The sequence below is a fragment of the Epinephelus lanceolatus genome, chromosome 19, assembly GCF_041903045.1.
Source record: "Epinephelus lanceolatus isolate andai-2023 chromosome 19, ASM4190304v1, whole genome shotgun sequence".
In the NCBI taxonomy this organism is placed as follows: Eukaryota; Metazoa; Chordata; class Actinopteri; order Perciformes; family Serranidae; genus Epinephelus; species Epinephelus lanceolatus.
The window spans coordinates 27816766-27843746 of NC_135752.1; the positions used below are offsets into that span (position 1 = coordinate 27816766).

Sequence of the window (26981 nt, forward strand, 5' to 3'; positions counted from 1 at the left end):
CTTTCTGCTTTATCCTCCTCTTCCTTCTCTGTTAAATTCTGCTTCTCTCTGTCTCTCTCCCTCCGCTCCTCTGTGTAATGAGAGGGTGGGGCCAAGCTACTGTAAGCGAGCTCTGGACACACACACACACACACAGACACACACACACACACACTTACACACACGTACACACAGCCTTATCAGTTAGTAAGTGCAGAGCAGCCTCAGGTCATGCTGGTGGAGGAAACTCTGTGTGTGTGAGTGTGTGTGCAGTACGCAGTAGTAAAACAGGAAGAAGGTAAGAAATGATCCAGACAGCCCAGGTAAATTCTGGAATGGAGGAAATGAGAATCTGTATTTCATCCGTCAAGCCTACTACATGTTGCAAAACTGACTGCACCTTCAGGATGGACTGTGAATACACTACAACAAATATTCAAAAGGGGGTTCATCCTATAGGCACTTCAGTGCAGCTGCAGATGGTCAACAGCTCCACAGCCTGTCGTAAACTGAACCAGATGTTGCAACATTTGGCAAAGGTGATTCACCTTAGATAGGGTGACATAAGGGGGAAAATGATCTGTAGACCTAATGCTAACGGTCTGTCACCTTAAGGTGGAATTTATACTTTTGTGTTGAATCTATGCCGTAACCTACTCCGTAGCCTACGCTGTAGCATAAGCCGTAGCCTGACGTGCACCTCTCCAGAAATGTTACTATACATGGCGAGGACGCAGACCTCCTATTTCTGTAAGCTGAAACCATTTCCCTCAGTGGAAACAAAGCTTTTATTTACTTTAATTTCATATATAAGAGACAATAAATTGTGAAGATAAACAATAAGTTGTCTCCACAAAATAGCATTTTAAGTCTTGTGTGTGATTTATCCTGACTTCACACGAGTAGAGGAAAACTTTGTTTGATGACAGGCTAATTTATACAATGTAAAATATCATAGGCTGGCACTAATAACGTTAGCATGTTGTATTTGTTTGGAAAACGTGTTTAGTATAAGACAGTTGTTTTGTAGGTGAACCTTGTGAGTTGTAATGGAGCCGAATTATGTACCGTTACCTTTGTTAAATGTTGCTGTTGTCCCTGGCTTTATATGAGAAGAGGAAATGTTTGCTAGCTGCTGAGCTAATTTATACAAAGTAAAATGCCTCAAGGCCCTGATGCACCAAGCCAAAGTGCCAACGGTGCTGGACACACCGCAAAAACTAGGGCGACAGACACTCACCGACAGCCTCACTTTGGTCGACGGCTGACCGTCGGTGAGCGTCTGTCGCCCTAGTTTTTGCGGTGTGTCCAGCACCGTCGGCACTTCGGCGTCTGCGGCTTTTTGGCTGATTGAGCATGTTGAATCGGCGGCGGAGCTTGTTGGTGAGAGAGATCAATCTGATTGGCTGTTCAGGTTTTATTTCCTTGCCTCTGTAGTCAGTGAATCTGCCTGTAGTGAAACCAGGGCTAATAGGTGCTTCCTCCTCAGGCTCCACTTCACTCAGCTGCCCAACAGATCCGCTGCTTCTTCCCACTTTAACCTGGGTTTATTGGGCAGCTGAGTGAAGTGGAGCCTGCAGAGGAAATGCCAGGACCCTCTGGATGTAATAGTCCATGGAGGTGCTGTGGTGCTCAGCTGCACAGACTGACAGGATGTACCACTCTCTCAGTCCGCTCTCTGTCACGCAGGCGCAGAACATATGTGCTACTTGGCCATCGGATGTAGTCCGTGTAGTGTGTTCAAATGCAACTGACACAGGGCGACGTGAGGCGACGTAGATGACACAACAGTTGGCTTTCGTCGCCGCTAATTCTGATGTCGGTTTGGTGTGTCCGCACCTATAGGTTTGTATGTAGGCTAAGTATAAATCCTGCTAAAAGGGGTAGTTAAGTTTTTCTGAAGTGGGGTTATATGGGGTACTTATCCATAGACTATACATTACATACAGTAGATGTCAGCTAGCATGCCACCAGTTTGGAGGAGCAGGTTGGAGTCTGATGTGGAAGCTAAGTAATCTACTGCTGTGCAGGGGTCAGCAACAAAACATAATGCCATCTATTAGACTCACAAGTCAGTCTTTAGACGCTTTGCTTAACTAAAGGCTGATGACTTTCTCCCTGATTTTGTGTTTAGATGGGCAGATACAATTTCAGAGTTTAAAAAAACTCCCTACGTTGCAGAACCAATAGTAAATCCGCAGGGTGGTCCTTTGGTGGCTCGCTGAACTCTTGTGCTTGTAAACATAGTCCGACTGCGTTAAAAGTTTTAAACAAAGTTGCTGTAAGTCCTTCATTTCCACAGTCTTGTGGACTGAGCACACGTTTGATAAAACGGAGTTAAATCTCTCGGCATCCATTTTCAAGCTCTCTGTGTGTTTGTTTCCTTGCGGATGAGAAAAGGGGGAGCGCACATTTCCGGGAGGGCGTGTCCTTTTAAAAAATGCAAGAGGCGTTGCTTCGTTGCCGGCCATTTTCTCCCGTGTGTTAAACACACTTTAGAAAGGAGTGTCCCCAGACTATCAGAAGGTGGAGATCTCTGATTGTCTGGTGGCGAGACTAGCCATCTACAGTAAAAACAATCCCACCTAAGACGAAAATCTATGTCAGTTTAAGTGTACGCTATATGAAGAGTATTGTCACAGCTTCACCTTAAAGTCAGGCAGTGATGCATTTTGATGAAATGTAGCTCGCTGTCTTGGTTGAAAAGAAACGTTTGTGTTTTGTGACCATACCAGCCTTCTCTCACTCCTGGTTGTAAGTTAATGCAGCAATTCACAGTCAGAAACATGGTGCAGTACACATGGCCAGACATGCTCACAGTCTGCTGTCCAAAGAGCCCTAAAGCTCCACCCCCACCGCTGCTGCAGAGCCACAGAGCGCTTTTTGCTTGTTTATTCAAAGTTTATTAATATTGAATGTGTCAAGTGTCCAAATCACACTAAATTCGTCAAGGCGCATTCCTGGGTCCCCAGAAATACACCTGCCAAATGTGAAGTAATAAAGACGAACAGTTTTCAAAATATGCTATGCAGACCACACACACACACACACACACACACACACACACAGATTCCTTGCTTTATAGTTAGATTATGTAACTTCATGTTAAGGGTTAAATTAAATATTAGTTTTTAGTGTTGATGCTTACTCAGTGGAGCAGTGGGCGGAGCTGCAGGGTTTCTTACTCTCGTGTTCTATTTCAAATTAAGTTTACTTTTAATGCAAGACTCAATATTGCTGGGTGCTTTCAAAGTTACATCACAGCTTCAGTACATAATATTATTTATGGTTGTTTTTTTAGGGTTATGTTAGATTTCGTTTTATTACTTATCTATTGTTCATGTGTCCAGTGCTGTTTATATGAAAGTACTGTATTTGCCTTTTCTCTGGCTCCACCCACTGATATTTACTACAGCTAATGAGAATATTACCACTTCCACAGCAGTTCCGCCCAGCTACGATCATTTTTTTGTGTTGCAGTCTGCTACGAGCGACATCGTAGCAGCCGTGTGTCTACAGCTGGCTTGCAGCCATGACCGCTTCATTAGAAGTGTCAATCATTTTTAGTGACGATAACACAAGGAGACAAAAGCAAAGCAGAGGGAGGAAGGGTGAAATGGCAGAGGATACAACTCTGATTCTCACTCTTTCTTCCTCCTCCTCTCCTTTCTATCACACAATCAGCCACTTCAGTTTACCTGAAACTTATTGGCTTTAAATTGATAATTAAATTGTTTGCTTTGACAAGTGAAGTTTGGTTCATTTTGTTGCATAGTTTTTGTGATTTCACTGTGCTATATGGTCTGGTCCCAGTCGCCACAATAAAATGTTGGCAATGTATGTTTCTGCAAATGATGGATACCTTATATGTGCACATTTCACACATATCATATCAACATTTCCAAAGTGACGTTCAGATTACAAGTATATGACCGGAGTTTCTCATCATGAGGTGGAGGGGATGGTGGATGGCGCGACACCTTGGCGAGAAACCACTGTTTAAGAGCAATAAACTAAAAGGTTATTTTTCCCTGATGAGACATTTCCAGTGCTTTGTGTATGTTTTTGTCTGTTTTTATGTCTGTTTACTGCACCTAAGCGGTTACTATTACTTACATTATTTATGTGTCATTTTTATCTTTTATGTCCAAAACCAAGAAAGAAAGGCATGGCTGCATCTTCTGTAACCGACTGCATTAAATGGGCATATAGTATTGTCTCATATCAATTGTAAGGCCTTAAATCGCATTGAATTGTACTGTGGCAGACCTTGAAATATCGGCAAATATCTTATCATTGTCCAAAGAATTGATATAACACTGTATCATGATGAAACTGTTGATTTACACCACTATTCTCTGGTAACACAAAACTATTGAAGAAATAAACGCAGGAACTGCCAGAGTCCAGTGAGTAGGACACAGGCATACCTCTGTGTCACTCCTTGTTTTTTGATGTATCAGGGGAAGCCCCATCGTTCATGTGCTAATGCATATCACACTGTGGTTACCAAAATCTACTTCCTCCTTCCTCCTAGTTGTACTACAGGGAAAGTGTCTAGACAACCATTGTCTAGCCTTTAGCTCAAGAAATATATGAAAAATGAGTTTTCATACATATAACATATACATGTTGTGTTTACAGACAAAGAGTAAATGTCACTGGTGTCTTCCCAGGCACCAGTGTTCAGAGTCTGACTTGGTGTACGAGAAACTGTAAGCATGTGTGGACAGATAACGTTAAAAAAGCTTAAATAATTGAAGAGAAAATATCCCCCGTCCTCTCTCGGCTGGTTTGGAGTCTACATGTGTCCAAGCAGTGAAGCATCATGCAGCTCATGTTGATGACCTTTAGGCCTTTAAAGGCCACCGTACCACAACAGTGACAGTTACCATGACAAAACAAGATCTATCGCTGGCTCTGCAAGGAAACACTGACAGCAGGAGACAATATTCTGTTACATCAGAATCTATTCATTTCTCTCAGTTCCTTCTTTTCTCGGTGATGATACCAGGTTTGATCTGGGTGTTAGGGACAGATAATTTCTCCCATTATCTTCCATTAAGGGTGTAAGCATAAGCACATGTTTCTTTACATTCATTTTGAAAAGACATTAGTGCAAGTGTCAAAGACATGATGCGGACTGAGGTAACATTTTTCCCACTGGCAACTTTGGTAATTGTTTTCATTAAAATAATTAGAAACATTTCAAAGACTTAACACCACACCAAAAAGCAACAAGTCACACCAGGCTATTAAACTGAAAAGCTTCAAACTGAAAATACCAAAATGCATAGAAAAAAATAAATCTTGTGCATTCATTTAACATTAGTTCCACTGTGGCTATATCCGAACATTCAAACCACCAAAACATTTATCATCTTGATGATCTGCACATCTGGGTGATGCCCTCGAATGTGGGCTAGCATGTCTGATGTGGTTCCATTTACAGACCCTATAATGGTCGTTTTGAACACAGCTTGCTCTCTGCTGCTGTTGTACCTGCTCAGGAGCCTGAGGCCAGGTGTTTCAGCTCCAGCACTTCATTCATGCTCACCTTGGTGACTCACCTGCCAATCTACTTGTTGTGCTAACCTTAGTCTCGCTCACCAGACCTTTCACAAGAAAATAAAGGTCTGGCTGGGCCGACTCTCACTTTAAGATTGGATAAAACATTGTCCCGGCTGCTTGTATTTCTTTCAACCAATCACAATCATTCTGGGTGGTGCCACAGCAACGGTGCGCTTGCAAAAATATTACCGGGGGGAAACAGGTTTTGGTGTAACACGGCCACAAAAATATCGCCTACAGGACGCGAACCATGGCAGAAAAATGGCTACATCCCCGCAAGATCAAACACAGCAAAAGTTAGTAAAGGACGTGTTGAAAACGGTTGAAAACTGCTACACAACCGGAGGTGGTAGGGTGGGACTTCAGCGGGTGGCTCGTTCCATCCAATGAGAGGCTGATCTATGCAGCGAACTTCTGCCCACTCAGACTATGCTAACCTTGGCATTTGTTGCGAGTGACATACAGCTGGGCGGAACTTGTGCTTGTGAAAAGGCTGTGACTCCCGTACCTTGACGGCTCAGTACATTTACATGAACCATTATGTCCCTATCTTCCATCCATTTTGCACTTGTTATATATTGTATTATATTTGGTGTAATGGCCTTCATACTGACCAGTGGTGGCTGGCGATTATTAACCCTGGACAGGGGGAGACTACAAGCACTGAGAGCTTCTGCCTACACACCATGTTGTTGTCTAGGTAGGTGCACTAAGCTTTGACTAACTGTCGAGGACTGTTTTACCCTTTTTACAGCAAAATTAGTGCTTGCATGAGGGGTTTTTAAATGCAGGAAAGCTCGCTAAAAATTAGCGATAGACTCCTTCCCCATTGCCAGTAGACCAGAGCTGTGTGCATGGATCTGCAGCAGATAAGCATGCCTTTCCAGGGTTTTTTTGGGTTTGTTTGTTTGTTTGTTTCTGGTAGGTGATGTTTGATGTAACGACTGCACTGAAAAACAGGTTAGTAAGTAGTAGAAAGACACATGGAGGCCAATGAAAATATTACAGTGGTTACTTCTTTTTTCTATCTGTTACTTATTAGGTCTCTCTTTCAAACTCTGTGCCGTCTAATTTTGTCCGCGTGCTGCTTGGGCAGAGACAAATGGTATTTTGTGGCACTGTGTCATGGCATCACACTGGAAAAGGTGCTAAAAGTAACATGTCCATCTGGGTGTCACATTTTTATTGCTGCCGATCAAAGCCAATCAGAGCCAGAGCCGATAAATACCCATGACTACCGCAGAGTAATTTGTCTCAAAAGTGAATTCCTATTGTAAACTTTGCCACTAAAGACAAAAGTGAGATGTTAGTGGTTGTGAATGGGGTTTTTTAGCCAGTGGAAAAGAGGCTTTACATTCCCTCTACTACTTGCTTCAACAGCTCAGCTCAGCAACTTAATCGAACATTTGTTTTTCTTTAAAAACAAACCTTTATTACTATCATTAACATTTAATTTGCAAAAGAATATTTTGACTGTTTTCACTGAAAGCCGAAGGTTTGTTAAGTAAAAAGCTCCATTCACTCACACAGAAGCAGTCTAGTCTGTATGTCACTGGGTGAATAATGCTGGGGCCAAAATGGCGTCAGGAGGGCAGTGACATCACGCCATGTCATGGATTGTTCAGTCTTTCATTGTGTTCCACATGATTTGTTTAATAGGAAAATGCACTGAGGGCAGGCAGAGACATGCAGGGCCACTGGAGCAAACAATGGATTTACTGAGACAACACAACGACTCACATCACTGAGGTGGAATATTTTTTTCTTTCGTCTATGCTAAAGAATGAAAAAAAATATTCCACCACATCAGCATCAACACTGGCATCACACTCTGCCCTCAATTGCAGCAGAGATGCTTGGAAACATTTACAATCCCTCAGCATTCATTGGCTGAATGTCAAAAGGGCAGCAGGGTTCAAACCAATCCGCTAAGACTTTGACATTGAGCATAAACATGCTCTGAGACAGAGACAGCAATTCCCACAATTCCCAGTGAACCAGAAAGAAGTGCTGAAAAATTAATAGTGTTAATATACCGGATGGGTCTCACTGGTTCAAAACAAGACACAGCACTGACATAAAGATGGAAATGAGCTCACAGTGAGTAGTAACACTCACAACAAAGACACACACACAGCTGGCGACAGTTTAACAGGGTCCACTGGTCATACCACAGTAATGGCTGCAATCAATTTTGACAACAGAATGTGAATGGTGGGGGTGCTGTGTGTCTTTCTGTGCATCTTTATGTGTGTGTCTGTAACCATATTCCATAACTGCCAATAGTAAAAAGCTAACAGCCTGACACAGGACAGACATACATCACTGGTGTCCATCATAAAATACTGCAACCTGCCGTAGAGACATTTCCTCTGGTCCTTATCTGCCTGTCAGAATTTACCTCACACTCTCAGACGTGTAGCCAAACAAAAATATTTCTCATATTTATAGAGTGAATCTGACATGTCAGAATTCCTCTTCAGGAACAAACAGAGATTTGATGTTTGTGTCTTGTGTCTCATAGGAAAAACTATGACTGCAGATATTGTGCACATTTTTCAAGAGAAGATAAAACTGCTTTTCAATATATTTGCCAGACAAGTGTCTGCGCTTCAAGCCTCTGGCTGAGCTTTTCCCTTCACAGAGGTTGACTGAAAGCTGAGGGAAACATTGTGTCTGAAACCAAACCTCCAACTTGTAGCTGCATCACAACATGATGCAACAACTTTGAAATAAAAAAGAAACTAAAATGTTAGCAGTGATGGATCACCTATCTGCAGCAAGATTCAAGACTGCAGATTGATTTTCATGGAGATAAAGTAAAACCAAGTGGGACACAATTTTGCTGAGAAATTATGTGATGTACAGTGGAAACTTCATCTGTCAGGGTCAGAATGAGCACTGTAAGCAAATTATTAACATCATAACTGATTTTTCTTTTTTCTTTTGTTAACTTAAGTCTACTGAATGTTTCAAAACACTGTTTCATTACGTGGCCATTAAGGAGGTGTTTTAAGGCCCCCAGGAAATGTGCCACTCTTTGAAGCCAATTTGAAATAGTGGCCGAACCATGTAACTACAACTTATATAGGACAAAAATTAATCTGAAATCTCTATTAAAGTAATGTAGACATCTAAAATACTAAACTACAAAATAAACTACAGTTACAATAAATTTAAATGAAGGTAGCTGCTTTTATATAATGAATTCAAATATCATATTGTTAAATTTAAATAAAGTATTGTTATAATAAAGTTAAATAAGAAAGTGTTTTAATAAAATAAATCAAGGAGGAATCACTAGCGCTTTTATTCTGAAGCACCTGGCTCGTCTCAGGAAAGAAATGTTTTGTTTTGTTTTTTTTGTTTTTTTTTTCCTTTTGTGAACTTGAAGTTTTGGGTCACAAGCTAGATGTTAGTAGTTAGCAAAAAGTTATACAATTATAGCCACCGTTAAACCTGGGGATTTATTCACTGTGAGATGGAAACAAACTAAAAGCTCTTCAGTTCATATATTGATGATATCTGCAAGTCGCACTGGTGCTCCATGGTCACAAAATGTGACAAAAACAGTTGCATTCTGGAGCCTTGCAAATACAAAACACACCATCGTTAATTTTAAAGTTAAACTGTTACAGCAATACCATTAAAGTGAGGATTTATTCACTGTGAGATGGAAACAAACTACAAGCTCTCCAGTTCATATATTAATGATATTTGTAAGTCCCACTGGTGATCCATGGTCACAAAATGTGACTAAATAGTGACAGCCTGGAGCCCTACGAATACAAAAACACACGCTCCACCTGCTCATACTATCATTAAACTCATTAAAAATTAAACTGTTACCGCAGTGCTGTTAAACACAAGGATTTATTCAGTGTAAGCCAAAAACAAACTCACAGATTCATATCTCAATGATATGGTCGCAAAATTCAGCTTAAGAGTCATGGTCTGGAGCTATTGCCCAAGAGCAAGTGGTCTGGATGGACAGGGGAGTGTGTGCTACCCAATATGTGAGTCTTTTGTGTGTGTGTGTGTGTGTGTGTGTCTGTGAGAGGGAGAGAGCCAGAGAGAGTGAGAGAACCAAAATGGGAAGTGAGTGTCATACTGGTGGCTTAAAAATGTTCTTAAAAATGTGACAATTTAAACTCAATGTTTGCAATATAGTCATTTTATACAACACACATGAAACAAACCACGTTACATCAAGTATAACCAATATATCCTCCACCCCTGATTTGGTCCGATACATAGTAAAAAATGCTGGGTTGAATTTAACCCAACTTGGGTTGTTTCTGCAGCCCAGTGCTGGGTCAAATACGGACTAACCCAACACTTGGTTACTTTGACCCAGAGCGTTGGGTTTATTTTACAACGTAGCATTTTGGGTCAAAGTAACCTAGCGCTGGGTTAGGCCGTATCTGGCCGTTTGTCATAACCTTTGAGAAGACTATGTTTTTCATTAAGAGAAAATGAAAATCTTTTTCCATCACGATTTCAATGTGCATGCAGCACCTGCCTCAGGCAGACAGCTGAAAGTAGACGGGGAACTTACTTTGTCAGATATATCGATTTTAATGATGCATATAGATTCTGAATATTTGAAACTGTTCCTAAACTAATTTCTAGCAGTATCAATATTATCAATACTACTTTCTCCCCGACTCTTTTATCCAACAGCAAGTTCACACACACACACACACACACCAGCAGCAGCGCCCCCTAAAACCACACCTAATCTCATTCACTCTCTTCTCACTCTAATCCAGTTCAATTCGAAAGGGCTTTTTTGCCATTACATACATTGCCAAAGCAGGTGTGAAATAAACAAAAAAAATGTACGTACAATAAGTAAAGATCTGTTGGAATAAGGAAATGTTTTATTTTTTTACTTGCAGTTCATATCATTTTGAATGTGTGACAATCTCAAAAGCTTTTGAATAAAGAGCAATATTGTTTTCACTGATGTAAAAAAGTTTAATTGTAATGTTTAATGCAGTTTTTCTGCTGTTCTTCACTAACCAAGAGAAGAAAGGTTGTTGTTCTCATGTTATAGCCTTGTTATATTTATCTTTTAATAAAAAAGAAAAAGAAAAAAAAGAGCACATAATTTTGCCCTAAATGTCAGTTTGGTCCCTGTGGTATCACAAATGGTATTGAATATCAATATATTTTAAAGTATTGTATCAAAGTTCCAGTATTGTGACAACACTGTGGGGTACTGCGAGGTAAAGTATCATGACAGTAAAGTTAAAAAAAAAAAAAGAATTATATAAGTTAAGAATATCTTCTTGATTCAACTAAACTCATCTGCAGCCCCACCAGTAAGGTCTCAGCTGAGCTGCAAGTGGAAAACAATGCGTCAGTCATGCGGTTTCCATTACAGACCTGTTAAAAGCACTGAAAGAATGTCCTCTCCTATATAAAACTGTTTACCCAGGGACAGACACTCAGCAGAACATGACAACCGAGTCTTTCTCCCAACAGCTTGACAGCCTGTAAGAGAAAGGTCACCAGTTCAAATCCCACTGCTGCTCCTTACAAACAAAAGAAAAAGTAAGGGTAACTCTTTTCTTGTATTTAGAAAATATACACTTTTATCAACAGAAACTCTCCAACATTACAGAAATTAATCATTTTCTATGTATGCATGACTTCAGTAAAGTGCGACACACAACATTTGGATCAAGTAGTATCATGTAGCGTCACATCAAGTCACGCCCGTAGCACCCACAAGTTGGGTGGGGTATCATCTGGGTTTTTTCCAATACTGGTGTGAAAACTATACTTGTAAAACGGTATCTGCGCCTAAACAGCAAATATAGAGTCACCAATTAACCTGCATGTCTTTGGACTGTGGGAGGAAGCTGGAGTACCCAGAGAAAACCCACACTGACATGAGAACATGAAAGCTCCGCACAGAAGGGCTCCCCCACCCCGGGTTCGAACCAGGAACCCTCTTGCTATGAGGCAACAATGCTAACCATTCACCTGATAAATTAAATCTAACCCAACTACAATACTTTAACAGAAACAGCAATAATTAAAGCAAAATACATTTTGAGTTGGGATCAATCTATTGTGCAGGCAGGTGCTCACACACTCTTTGGAAATGGGTGGGAATACACACCTAGCTGTGTGGGAGCAGGCGGTAATGGTTAGAAATCCAGCGGTAGGCAGCAGCATAATTAGGAAAACAGTCCCATACAGGACTCTAATACATGATACCAGTTGTTTAGGGGGTTCAGTACCCAACCCTACACACCAAATGTGCCATACAGACAAAATCAGTCAGGGTACAGAAGCCAGGATGTACTGATCTCATAGTGAATGTGATAAAATTACTAATTTCCTAAAAAAGCTGACCATAGTTTCCGTTGGAAAACAAATGGTGCCAGTCCACTTGTAGCGGAAGATTTCAATGCCCCAGACAAATGGGAGAATTTCCAATTAATTATTATCTGTGTTTATTAAACTTCAAAACAGTTAACAGGCAGGCTATATAGAAAATAACATCATCAAAGCATGTAGATATAATAATATTTTTTGATTGGAAAGTAGGCTACTTTTGCTCATACATTATATTCCAAATAAAATACGATAAGTCCTTTTAACAGACCCATGTGCATAATAACGCTATTTTTAAAATAAATAAATAAATACTACACTAGCTTATGTTCAGCGGGGCAGCATGTTAACACAAAGAATTCCCTTCAGCTTTACACCAAGTCCTAAAATCAGTTTGACTGCATTGATTTCTATTGAATTTTCTAAACTGTCCTAAGATGAACTTCTTTCAGACGCCCTGTTTTGATTTAATCCTGCCGCTAGCTATGAGTGCGCTGCAATGGAAAAGGTGCGGGTAATACATGAAGTTGAAATGAGGGGCGATCTGTATGATAACTCCTCATTTCACTACATAAACCTATATAAGGTGGCAACGTTTCTGGTAAATGATCATCGCTGACAACAGCCTTCCAATCCAACCTAATCACTTTGGTTCAGACAGAAACATTTCAACAACTACTGGATAGATTACCCCCAAAGGATGACTTTTAAAGACTCTGGTGACTAACTAATCTCTGGTGAGATTCTTGGTTCAATGTAAAATGTGTCCACCACACAAGTGAACTGTAGTGTCAAGTATGAGAGACAGAAGCTCATGTTTATATTACAAAAGCTTGGTTACGTCATGAGACATCCTGCATGAGACCAACACGCCGAGTCTAAACACAGCAGCTTCTCACAAACCGAGGAGAACAGGTATTAACTGTTTAGGCACACCGTGGCAAAACATGACTCAGTGAGAGCTCACATTGTTGTTTTCTGCCAGCACAAAGAAGACCATTATAGCTCGACTGCTGATCGTCATGTCAGAATGTCACGCTCTTCACAGGCTGTGACTATGTCGGCAAGTCAGCAGAAATGGAAGTCGCTGATGTAACAACCAAATCCTGTTTGAGATTAGCACCACAGCTCCATTCAACAGCAAATCGATTCAGAGATGAATGACATAATAGTTATTGATTAAGACAGTCTGTGACGACAATTTCAGCAACAGATGCTGGATTTTTAGATCTCAAATTCTTCACATTAACTTCGTTCACAGAGTTTCATTTTAAAGCGAGACAACAGGAATTCAAAGGAAATAAGCTACCATCGAACAAAGGAACTTGAAATATCCTACTGCGTGCTGTTATCCTCAATATTTCTAGGGAGTTTAGCATTTTGAGGGGTGAAAGTGAAAAACTGAATCCCAGCATCACTTATAATAAAAAAGCTGCACATGTTTGCTTGGTCCAGAGTGAAATACCTGTACAGCTATCAGATAGATTGCCATGAAATTTGGTACGGATATTCATGATAACTAGAGGATGAATCATAATGGCTTGGGTGATCTCCTGACTTTTCCTCTTACAACACCATGAGGCTGGCATTTTGTGTTTAAGTGAAATGTTTCAATGACTATTGTGAGTGTGTTAGCTCAATGTCAGCCCATTCTCATTCCGAAGTCATCAAATACCGCTGCTTTGTCAGTGATTTCGGTGTCAGACACCCGGGGCCAGAAGCCATCTTTGGCAGCGGTATGATGAGCATGGTCTAACTCCGATGTCATTGAAATCCAGCGCTTGGGCAGTGACTTGCGGCATCAGAAACCAACGAAAAAAGCCATCCTTTGACGTCTGCATGATACACGGCCAGTTGCCGTTATAGTTTAACAACGCCCGGCGGCATCAGGGAGGGCCAAAGTCCGAGTGGGGTGGGGCGGGGTGGATGGGTCCAACAATCACCAACTTTCACCCAAGAGAGCGGTGTTCACGTCCTGCAAGATTCTGAAGCCAAATCCTGTTCTTTTTTCCCAAACCTTACCACTTCTTTTGTTGCCTAAACTCAACCATATGGGTTTGCCATGGGGGGTGGCGTTAGTTGGTAACACAGCTGGACTGAGCCTTTCGCACTGTTACAAAACACCACTGGTCAGCTGAATGGCACCTGCTGTGGTATGATACAAGGATGGGCGGCGTCAGTTCATTATGCTGCCAAACAGCACCTGTCACAGCAGTATGATATGGCATCAGGTTGGAACACTGCCGGTAACAACATAATATGAATTTTTTTTTTCAAAATATTTCTCTCCATCCCCTGAAGCCCGACAGAACAGTTGGGTAGAAGACAATCTCGGGACACATCACCTTTTGGTGTGATGACGATAAGACTCTGGGGGCAACGGACGATATTTCTGGAGATCTGGTGTAGCAAGCAAATATCCTGGCCAAAGCTTTTCTTCTTCTTTAATGCATTGCTCATTTCAGCTAATCTCTCTAAACAGATGTCTGCATATGAATACAGAAAGTCTTTAAAGTCTTTACAAAGCTTATATAAAGCTAACACTGTCAGACAATAGCTGATGGTTTCGAACATTGCATTTCAGCCAACGCATTACGCCTCTCCAGCCATTCAAACATGATTGATCAATACTACTTGTACTACAAATGAAAACCAGATGCAGATATTTCTTTATAGTACATATGGAAGTTGACCCACTGCAGAAGGGTGTGGTATCTGTTCTAGACAATCCTTCAAGCTGCACACTCCTTCTCAGACCACATTAAGGACCTTGCTACACCTGAAAGTCCAAACAAGTTCTGAACCAAGGTTTGCATTTTACATTCTACATTGCACTAAAGAACTATACATGACCTACGTCCTGTCGTCATCACCTGTGTGAGCTGCTCTCCCGTCCTCACGTATATCCTCTCTCTCATTTTCCTGGAAAATAACTGAAAAGTTTTTGTGGGTTTTTTCCAACAGACTCTTCATAAAGTCGATCCTCCTCTCCCCATGTGCTGTCACGGCTCATTTCGTTATGGTGTGCTGTTCATGAACAAACTGCAACCTACACTGTACATTTACTACCACTTGACAACTTAACTGCTGATTTCTTTTCCGATTGCCAACACCTGTCTGCTCTGTAACTCTCTAAACCACACACACACACACACACACACACACACACACACACACTTCACACTGAGGCACTACACTACTCTTATCACATGACGATAGCCTGCCAAAACTTCCTGTAACTGGTCCAAAAGCCTGAACCATCCAAAAATGGTTTCTACATCAGAAATAAAACAGATGGTTCAATTTGATTCGTACTGAGACCACCTTTTTTGTCTGACCAAGGTTCGGCTGTTCCGTCCAAACTGATCCGAGAGAAGTGTCAACCCTGCAATTTCAGTTTGAATCAAAGTGAAAAGTCCAGACCAAACAAGGTAAGTGTGAAAGGTCCCTAAGTTGTAAGAGGAGTTGGGCTCACATCAGAAATGTCCTGGCAATTAGCAATTGGTCGGGTTCATCCTCTTCAATATGACACAGCTACTACAATTCAACGTTCTTCACAGGCTCTATCTGACCAGCAGCAAACTGGCGAAACTTGCTTCAGAAATAGATAAAAATGGTTTAAGATGAGGGTGTGGTACCACCACTACAGCCAAGTGTTTTGGTCCTGTCCGCCACTGGAGGATTTTTTTGGACAGAGGGGTTTTGATTCAAGTTTATAAGTCCTGTATGTGGCACAATTATTGATCCTCACCCTCCAGCAGCCATACTTTGGGTGATCTCTGAGGACTTAAAGCTTAACGCTAACCAAGCTGCACCTGTGGCCTTCTCTGCACTCCTTGCCAGAAAACTGAACTCCTTGTTGTTGCTCCCAAGACTCTGCTCCGTGGGGCTGGAAATCTTGTCCTCACTGTTGATGGCTCCTCAATCTCGCCGTCCTCTGAGGTTCGCAACCTGGGTGTCACCTTGGACTCCACTCTTTCTTACGACACACACATCAAATCCGTCACCAAATCAGCTTTTTTCCACCTCAGGAACATCTCCAGACTCCGACCTTCACTCCCCGACTCTGTTGCTGAGACTCTAATACACGCCTTCATCACCTCACGTCTGGATTATTGTAATGCCGTTGTGTACGGGGTCACCAATAAAACTCTTGGCAGACTCCAACATGTTCAAAACTCAGCTGCCAGGGTTCTCACTCTCACTAAACCTTGGCAGCACATCACTGCCACTCTCAAACAACTGCACTGGCTTCCTGTTAAGTTCCGGATCACCTTCAAACTTCTCCTGCTCACCTACAAATCTCTGCACACCTTTGCCCCTCAGTATTTAACAGACCTCCTTCATGTTCACCACCCGTCCCGGAACCTGCGATCTGCAGACTTGGGCCTCCTTTCAATTCCTCGTACTAGAAGGCAAACCTTTGGGAGCAGGGCCTTCCACCATCTGGAACTCGCCGCCGCTGGAGATTCGCCAGGCACCAACTCTGGACTCTTTTAAATCTCAGCTAAAGAGGCACCTTTTCCTGCTGGCTTTCGCCAGCTAGTTGTGTTTTCTGTTTGTTCATGTCATGTGATTTTGTGGTTGTCTGTGTGATTTTGTGGTTGTTTGCAATTGTGAAGCGACCTTGGGTTTCTTGAAAGGCGCTATATAAAATTGATTTTTTATTATTATTATTATTTATTATGACTGATTCTTCTCAAATGGAGAGAGCCTACACCACCGTTTAATAAACCCTGGCTGGAGGATGTGATTTCACAACTCAGAAAGCTAAAACATACTTTTCTTGGCTCAACTAGAAAGTTTCATTAGATATGAATCTTTTTTTTCTTTGCTCTGTTTTGAATATTGGATGTGGGTGTTTTTGATTTAAAAGTACTTTTTTCTGTCTTTCATTTTTCCCCCTTGATATTATGTTCTGATGTATGGGACAGATGAAGGGTGAGGTTCATGTTTATATGTGTGATGAGTGAATCTTTGGATATGTTACAAAACACACCTTCTAAAACAACCCACGTTGGAGTTTTCTGATCTGACGCCCTATCAGCAGGACATTCGTCAGTGCTCTCAAAATCTCACAACGCTTCAGTTGAAGTTTGTAAGGTTACTGTACAAAATAACTTGGTTGAGGCCACTAGAGGTCCATATCAGATGAATGCAGGTCATCTTTTGACATTTTTTACAAACGACTGATGCGATCGTTTTTCTTGGATGCCTTCCTTTATTAGCATCAAATCATCAGTTCATAAGACAATATGTGACCTTTTACTTCGGAAGGAAACACAGGAGGAAAAAGAAAGATGGCAAGGAAAAGAAAGAAACTGAGGACGGGAGAGAGAAGAACTGGCTGACGACAACACTGCAGTTTAAAAATGTATGAGTCTCCAGTCTCCAGCAGGTTGCCTGTATGTGTGTGTGTGCGTGTTGGTGTGTGCAGCACTGTGGTGTTAGCATTTAACAGTCAAAATGAAGAACATATGAAAAGAGACACCTCAGGATGAGGCAAATATATGTATTTTGAATATTTTCTCTTGTATGCGCTGTGTGCTTGGTGTGTATATTCAACCAAGTTGCTAGAGGAAAAAGTTGAAATTGTACATTACTGCAGAGCACAAATACATTGCATTTGTATGTTTCATACATATCATATCAACGTTTGTGACGTAGCATATGAGCTCATTTTGCCATATGGAGGAGGAGGGGAAGGTTGATAGAGTGACACCTAGGCCAGATGTCTACAACAACAAAACTGGTTGTTTGAGTGAGTCATCGCTGCGTTTCCAGCTGGGTTGCAGCCACCAAACGTGGGTGTATTTTAGCAAGCTGTCACTGTTTTTCCACCAGGGGTGGTGCTACAAAAAGCAGTTGCTTTTAACCAAGACATCATTGCATTTCCTGCCAGGATAGTAGTGTTGCACGGTATACTGGTACCAACGATAGACCGCGGTACTTAAACACCACGGTATATATGACACCATAATGTTGGAGTACCGTAGTACTATGGTACCTCATGGTGCCACTACTGTGGGATAAGTTCAAAGTTCAATCACAAGAGTGTGAGTGTCCATGCGCCGTCCAATAATGGTGCGCTGGCCAATGACGGCGCGCGCTGGCCACCTGGCACTCAATATGCTGCTGCAGTGGTTTGTTTTCCAATGACATTTCAGGTATTAGCTGAGCTATTGAGTATCTTTAAGCAGTGAAAGTTATTATTTATTTCTTTTTACTTGTAGGCTAGATTTGTTTATATATGCTACAATGATTTGTTTTCCACAGAGCTCTACGGTGCGAGCATTTTACTCACATTTGCGACTAAAAATAGTTTTGTGCGAGCAAATGAAATCATTCAGGAGCACACTGTGCGAGTACAGATTTCAACCAGCAGCAGAAACGAAAGGCGAATCCTGCTGGTTGTGGGTTGAACGGGGGTCACAGACAGGAATACAGCAGAGCACTATGGCCACCGCAAGATAGCGGGTTACCGGTGACCGAGAAGCCCGGCTCCAGGTCCAATAATTTCCTCTTCATTGGTGTCATGACTGCCCAGAAATATCTGAACAGCTGAGCTGTGGCGGCACACAGGTATGTGACGTGTCAGAGGAGAAACGAGCCGTTCACATTTCTCTCTTTGTGGCAGGTAACGGCCCAAAAACCTCACGGCAATCAAGGGACTGTTCTTTACTTGTCAGGGGAGGAGGGTGGCTGGTTGATTCTTATTTTATTTATTTATTTTATTTTGATCCCCCCTATGTTAATCACTGATTGATGCTGTTTTTGAAGTGTGAATAAGTCAATAAGTATTTTATTCCATTGAAATATCATTGATGTATTATAGAAGTGATTTATCTTTTTATAAATGACAAAAGGCACATCTGCCTCATTTTTGCTGTGGTATCGTGATACTACTCAGAACCATGATACTTTCACTGGTGTCGTACTGTGGGTCTCAATTTTGGTACCGTGACAACACTACAGGATAGGGCCACAAAAAGCAGTTGTTATTTACTGAGACATCGCTGCATTTCCTGCATGGATTGTGCCCCCAAAACTGTGTAATTTAGACCAAACCATGAACTTTTCCTAAACCACACCAACCAGTATTGTTATTTGTATGTTCTGTGATGTTCTATTCTAATAGTTAGCTTATTTTTACTAATTTTTTACTTCTGCTTCATGAATCTGCTTCAATTGTCTAATGAAGCACTTTGTTGTGAAAAGTGCGAAATACGATTATTATGATCATTAATATTGTTAAGTGATGTAGTGACAACTTCATTTTAATTTGGCTGCTTGAGGACTGTGAGTTTTCTTCAGCATCATGTGCTGTGAATGTGTGTGTGTGATTTTCAGGAGGATTTTATTGTTTCTCACATTTTACACACTCCCTGCTGATGATATTTATGTACGTGACAGAAAAAGAGACGCCTCTGTTTGACCTTTAATAAAGTCACGTCAGCTGGAGCTCAGCGTACGAGTCACGAGTCCCCAAATGAGGAGGAGGAGGAGAAAACAACACAGCCAAGGAGGGAAGGAGATAAGTTAGAGAATGAGACTGGGAGGAGGATCAAACAGAGAAGGAGGGAAGAGGAGTTTGAGGGAGAGGAGAGGAAGGACCAGAGGATGGAAGAGGAGGGCAAGAGGGGGTGTGAGGAAGAGGCGAGGGGGGAGCTAAATAAAAAAGAAAGAGGAAGTGGATCACAATATCTCAATAAAATCTAATCTAATTCAAGGCTTTCACTAAAGCATTCCAAGTGGTAAACTACAAAAAAACAAAAATCAATCCAGAACTCCAGGACAACAACAGACAGCAGGGGAATTTTGGTCATGTGCTAAGATAGATGAAAAGATTGAAACCATTCTCATGCCTGTCCATTGAATATGAAACTATGACCACGAGTCAGTTAGCTTAGCTTTGTTAGCATGAGGCCTGAGAGCACAGGCAATCAGCAGGCCTGACTTCATCCAAAGGTAACAAAATCCACCAACACTTCTAAAAGCTTACTAATTAACAAGCTATTTAATGTGTAAAAATGGCATACTGTGGTTTTTACTAGCTCTATGTGGGGGACTATTTCTTGGCCTGGCACCACCAACCCCTGACATTTATCTCGTGGCCCCTTAGGTTGGGAACCGCTGACTTACATAACAAACAGTGTCTTAAAGGCATAGTGCACCCAAAAATGAAAATTCAGCCATTATCTACTCACCCATATACCGACGGAGGCCCTGGTGAAGTTTTAGAGTGCTCACATCCCTTGCGGAGATCGGCGGGTGGAGCGGCTAGCACAGCTAATGGTAGACGGCGCCCCAGACTAACGTCCAAGAACACAAAATTGAATCCACATAGTATCTCCATACTGCTCATCCATAGTGATCCAAGTGTGCTGCAGCCACGACATAAAAAGCTGTTTTGAAAAACGTCATATGAACTCTGTTTTTAGCCTCACTGTAGCCTGTAGCTCTGACTGCTTCTCTGTGCTCTGCGCTCACGTGTGCGCGCCTGCGCGAGACCAGCGAAAACATGAGCTTTGCTCACCCGTGTTTACATCACGTGACACATGCACCGCAGGGAGATACAATGTAACCACAGAGCTAAAAGATAATTTGCACTACGGTCTTTTAGCAAAGAACAGCCCAACATTGAGGAGGAACAGCATTTCTTTGTTGAGCCGTATTTGTTTGAGCCCGAGTATATGGACGGAACTCAGGCTCCTGGATGAAGCAGCCGCCGCAGCTCATGAGCCTAACCCTCAGCCAGCCGCAGAAGACCGGAGTCGAGCATTGGAAACCTGGTGGTGTAGTTGTTTCAAATGCAAAGCAATGCCAACTGATGAGGAAAGTCTTTGCTGCTCAAACTGGGAATTGGTGATGCCTGCACTTGAGAATCTGGACATCAGTACTGACGAGACTGCTGCTCTCCAGAGACCGTGCATCACCAATCACCCTGAGCGCGCACCTGTGAACGCAGAGCACAGAGAAGCAGTCAGAGCTACAGGCTACAGTGAGGCTAAAAACAGAGTTCATATGACGTTTTTCGAAACAACTTTTTATGTCGCGGCTGCAGCACACTTGGATCACTACGGATGAGCAGTATGGAGATACTTTGTGGATTCAATTTTGTGTTCTTGGACGTTAGTCTGGGGCGCCATCTGCCATTAGTTGTGCTAACCGCGCCACCCGCTGATCTCCGCAAAGGATGTGAGCACTCTAAAACTTCACCAGGGCCTCCATCGGCATATGGGTGAGTAGATAATGGCTGAATTTTCATTTTTGGGTGCACTATCCCTTTAAGAAGCTGTGGGAGGTGAACGTTCTAGTCACCCAATGTTGATTTCACCAGCTTTACTGTAATGATTCTGTCGCTGACAAATGTACTCAGCTGTAATTAACACTAATTCTGTGAGTGGGCCAAACTACAACAGTCTTGGCTGTTGTCATGGAGTTTGTTCTCCATTATGTGGTTAGTACAGTCTCCGTTATGTGGGTTAGTACGTTCTCTGCATGCCGGTGTCTGGACGGTTTATGGGAGGAGTGGTGGGTCTTTCTCCAACAAATAAAAGATTTAGGTGCTTGAAAAGATGAGTGATGGCTGAATTTCAGTGATGCCATGGTTAATCTTACTAGCACCACCTGGACTTTTCATACAATCCCAAGTCAAAATGTCTGCCGTGCAAAGGTCTATTGGAAGACTGTGTGGAGAAAAAAAAGGGAACAGTAGAAATATAGTGTAAAGGAAAAAAAGGCACGGGGGCAATGCATTTCCTGTGTCTAGTCTGCCTGAAATGAAGTAGAAGAAGAAGAAGAAATAGTAGAAGAAGAAGAAGAAGAAGAAGAAATAGAAGTAGAAATAGAAGAATAAGAAATAGAAGTTGAAGAAGAAGAAGAAGAAATAGAAGAAGTAGAAGAAGAAGAAATAGAAGAAGTAGAAGAAGAAATAGAAGAAGTAGAAGAAGAAGTCCACAAATGGCGGCATAATAGTGCAATATTAAGGCTGCACGGACATGTTTTGGACACAAATGCGACCATCACTGACTTTCACACCGTATAGCTGGACAGAGACCTTAGCTAATTTCGTACTGCTTGTTTAGGGTGGGAATATCATGCCATTATGCCACCTCGCTGTTCTGTTATGACAGAGGTCATAACAGCCCCAAAACAAGTTCTGTGTAAAATGTAAAGCCAGAAAGATGTGACCATGGGTGGAATGGGTGCGATGTTTCGATTACATATTATGTTGGCGACCCACTGCAGAAGATTGAGAAAGCAGCTGTTAGCAGCTAGCAGCTAACTCAAAGAAGAAGAACAGCGGTAGTAAATGTCAGGAAATTGGGAAAATTGGGTAATTCAGGAGCTCCTTACTCTCCGAGCAGAGGATGAGACCACCATATGACAGAGAACGTAAACTGACATGTCATGCAATTGCTGCAGTCAGGTATGTTGTATGTAGGGTTGGGTACCGTTCATAATTGAACCGATACGGTACCGGTACCGGTATCTGGAATTTGGTAGCGGTACCAAACGGTACCTTATTTCGGTACTTTTTAACCCTATGGGCCCTAGGCGTTTTTGGGGTATTTTTACTGCCTTCACTTTTAAGCTCATATCACAGTCATTCTAAAGGCTACATACACATGCTATATCTTGTTTTTTTTTCAGGACAATCTGGGCTAACCAGATTTGCCATCATTTCATGTTCTTCTATGTGCCTGTATTTTATATTAATTTTTATGTCAATGAAAAAAACAAATCTGTGTGACTAAATTCTTACATTTTTACATGTATCTCAGCATAGCAAGTTGGAAAATGACATATTCTGCCATATATGAAGAGGGGAGACTCTCTGGAATCTGGCAATATAAGAACCACGATGCTGGGACATTCTGTCACTTCACAGTTGTCCAAAACATGTGGTTTATGCCAGGCGGACATGTTTGCCAGTATTTTTTCATTATTGCAAGAAATTCCATTGACTCATTCACAAGTCAAAAATGTGTTTTATCTGAAAGAAACATGCAATATTTACATCTAAGATCATAGAAAAATAGTCAACCAAGTGCAATGATGTCCTCCAAGATAATATTTGTTTTTCAGTTTCAGTTATATATTGGGGAGACATTTTGGGCATTGGTGGGGGGGCACATGTCCCCCTCAATGTATATGGTGACTACGGCCCTGTCAGCATGCATAATTAGGCTACAGTTGTCTGGGTGCACAAAGGTGAAGTGGCTGGTCTTGTCATACAAAGTTTGATGGAGTGTCAGCTGGACAATATGGAGATATTTGCATCTTGAAAGCTGGACTACAAATGTGGATAGACAGGGAGAAACACATGCAAGCCTAAGACGTGGTAAGATACGATATTCCTCACTATATGAAGTGACTGATAACAAGATCTGTATAATGGGTTGTAAAGAAATTCATCAAGTTTTTATTTTGTAGACAATTGATCTGTATTTAGAGCGTGATGGGATGACAGCACAATGATGTGTGTGGTCCTGCGCTTTCATGTGATATGCGTGGCATTTCAGTGTGAGCCTGCGTTCGCGAGTAATCCATCCAAGAGTAATGTGTGTGCAAAGCTGTATGAAAGCTCTGTTATACATCATTTTATTGTAATTTTTCGCTGTGAAAACACTGGATTACCGACAAGTGCTTGGCTTTGTCGGAAAGCTACAATTCTGCTCTTTCCGCTGATATGCGTGGCTTCTGGCTATGACACATGGTCGCAGAGAAAATCCACAGAGAAGAACGGGTGTGAATTTGGACGCACTATGCGTCGTTCGGGCCCATAGTCTAAACTTCTCAGTTTCAACATTTTATTGAGAACATTTAGGAACACTGCTGCACGTTAACTTTTGTCTGCACATTGTTTTTGTCGCCATTGTTGCTGAGTCTGAGGTGCAGTCATGCGCTCTCGCTCCGCCTCCACCTCAGGTACCGAAATTTGGCACCGTTTCATTTTAAGTGATTCGGTACTCGGTAGTACCGACGTGAATCGATACCAAGTATAAAAAGTACCGAGTTTCGGTACCCAACCCTAGTTGTATGTCATATTATGTTACATGTAGAGCTGGGCGGTATGACAGAATTTTCATATCATGGTTTTAAGAAAAAATCATATTGGTTTGACAGTATTTCACGGTATTTTGCTCAGGTTCGGCCAACTTGCTGCTGTGCTGTGCTGTGCTATGGCCTATTCAAGTGCCGGAATTTGTTATTTACCTGACAACACCTGAACACAACACACGCTCCGCTCCATTACTTTGGGCTCCACTGATTGCGTACTGAAGCAACACGTAGAGAAGCCAGCGGGGTTGTTTACCGTTTGCCAAGCCAAGAGGCTGCATGTAGGCTGCATGAAATGTTAAAGCATTTTCCACCTAATTTATTACATATATTTGAGTTATCTACAAGTTTACTGTACTGTTTGTCATCTACTCGCTTTCAAATGTCCACCACGGACATTTACACAATGTCACGGATAAACATGGGTAAATGCATGAAAAAAAAGTCATCACATATCACCTCTGATAATGGTTTATTCATTTAAAAACACATTGTGCACGTTTACCACACTATTTCATGTAGTTTTTATCTGCTGGAGGGTCGCGTAGGGGAGCGTAGCGCGAAAAAAATAGAAGAGCCGCGTAAAATAGAGAGTTGTCACGCGACAGACGGGGGTTGTCGCGCTGCTCCCCTATATAATTGATTAACAGGGGGGTGAGCTGCTACGGGACTCGCGCTGCAGACGTGTCGCGCCGCTGACGTGCCCGGTGGAACCCGGCCGTAACTGTTTCGGACTCGGGACGGGTCATCTTCGGTCAGGAAAATGCTGTCCGAGCCGTGCTCTAGTGTGCTTACCTGTGTGTGTGCGCTTTGTGTGTGTGTGTGCGCTTTGTGTGTGTGTGTGCGCACGCGCATTGGGGCGAAACGATACAGAGGGCAGTGGAGAATTGTAAACGGCGGTGCGCCGCTGCTAGTTGCATATAGGGGAAACACTGCTCTGTTTGGTATGAGTTCTTCTGGGTCATTGCTTACAGTTGCTTTGCTTTCAGGACTCTCTCCAGCAGCCATTCTCGCCTCTAAACTTTTGTATGCTCTCACTCTCACCCGCTCAAGCGTGCCTGTGGTGTGCAGCGGTGAAATGGGTCCCCGCTGAAACACTTTACTACCGTGCACGTTCCGGACGTTGTTTGGGCTATTCACCGGTATTGCGGTATATGAAAAATTCATATCACGACGAAAATAAATACCGGTTTTCGGTACAAACCGGTATACTGCCCAGCCCTAGTTACATGTCTTGCTCGTCTTGCGTGTTTCTATTGCGGGATCCTGGAATGTGGTGTATAATCACACACTGGAGTGGCATGATGCCACCGTCGTTTGGTTCTGTGTAAAAATGCAAAGGAGGGATAAAGGAGGTAGTTAGTATCAGCCCTGTAGTGTGATCTCTTTGTAAAAAAGGGCTCTTGGGAGGAGAGCTAAGAAGAAAGAAGGGGGGGCATTGCAGTGTGCCATTAGTGCGTGAATGAGTACATGTGTCAGCAGAGTAAGTGGTCCTTTAATGTGCCCCAGGACATGTTTGCCTACAAACTGCTGAACGAAGTGGCCATACGAGGCCCCATCATCCTCTGAATGTGGTCAAAGATCGGATCTGAAGACGCACTGGGGACGCATTGGGTGCATTCACACCTGTCCACTTGTAATCCGATCACCCAAGATGCACATTAACACCAGGTGTAAACGGGGCCAGATATTTCACTCAGGAGTTGTAAAGACCAAAAACAGAGCTACAATAAAAGAGTGAATATTGGACATCTTCATGACGTACTCATAAATACTAGAAGAAATATCCAATCCTGAACTGGCGCTTTGTAAAAACTATGTGACTGCAGTCTGAAAACACACCCTCATTACAATTAAAACCATAAATCATTCAATATGTAAAAACAGGGAGCCAACACCTCTTCTCTGAGAGAGCTAGAGAGAGCGCAGTGGGAGGGATGGCAGCAGCAGATGTGGCATCGTGACCAGTAACTCTTTGCACTTGGAAAACAACTCCACACCTCTCCTCCTCCTCCACCTCCTCCTCCTCGTTTTCTCTCCTTTCTTCACCTTCTCTCTCCTCCTGCCTCCGTCACCAGGCAACTAGCCTTTCCTCCCTCTCTCTGCTTTTTTTCTCATTCTCTCTCATCTTTGTCACTCCCCCTTTTCTCATGCATTAAACCTCCCTCCTTTCCTTGCTTTGTCTTGGGTTTATACTTATAACTCACATCACAGAAAGCAAGACACATCTCAGTTACACCTTGTTTTGTGAACCATCAACAGCTTCAGTCTCCGGTGTTTGCATCTCATGTCCTGGGAGATATAGAGAAAGCCAAATATCATGATATTCAAAGTCAAAATGTCTGCTGTGAGAAAGCAATATTTCATTCTGACATCAAATGACGTAAAAGATGGTAATGATATTCCTCCAGTCACCCTAATCGTGACTAACTAGTATGTAAGATGTGACTGGACGTGACTGGATGTCTTAAGTGGCAGTGTTTGTTCTTTGGTTCGCAGTGTGTTTCAACCACAAATAACTTCTAGCGTTACTCACCAGGGCTGTATCAAATGTCATTTGTTTTAACATTTGAAGCTTCTATTGAGGTCTTCCAATTAAATCTCAAATGTCTGTCTTGATATTTCATGTCATCACTCTAAAAAAAAAAAAATCCATGAACAAATTCTTAAATTTGAATAAAGTGATTCATCAGATTAAGAGTCAGTCTCTTTTCTTATTAAATTAACATTCTTCAATAAATAAACGTAACTTATGGTGCTGTTAGAGTTCTGCTAGACCCCTAATTAATACAGGTGCGTGCCTCCACTTGTGTGTGAACAAGCAGTTTTTTTGACTGTGGTGAAACTGTTGTTTCTGAAACGTTAAATGCCAACATACATGGATTTTGTTTGGTTAAATACATGTTGTAGATTTCAGAAATGGTTACATTGATCTTTTCTCAATACATTTTGACTTTCGGACCTTGAAACACGCTGGAGTTATTGGAAATGTTCAGATCACACAAGTATGAAAT

At 42.1% G+C, this 26981-nt stretch overlaps 1 protein-coding gene across 1 annotated transcript in view; it reads right to left on the reverse strand.

The window, feature by feature from the left end:
- LOC117269998 (ras-related protein Rab-27B-like) overlaps nt 1-26981 on the reverse strand; it is a 95746-nt gene that overhangs the window by 51253 nt on the left and 17512 nt on the right. The window lies entirely within an intron of this gene.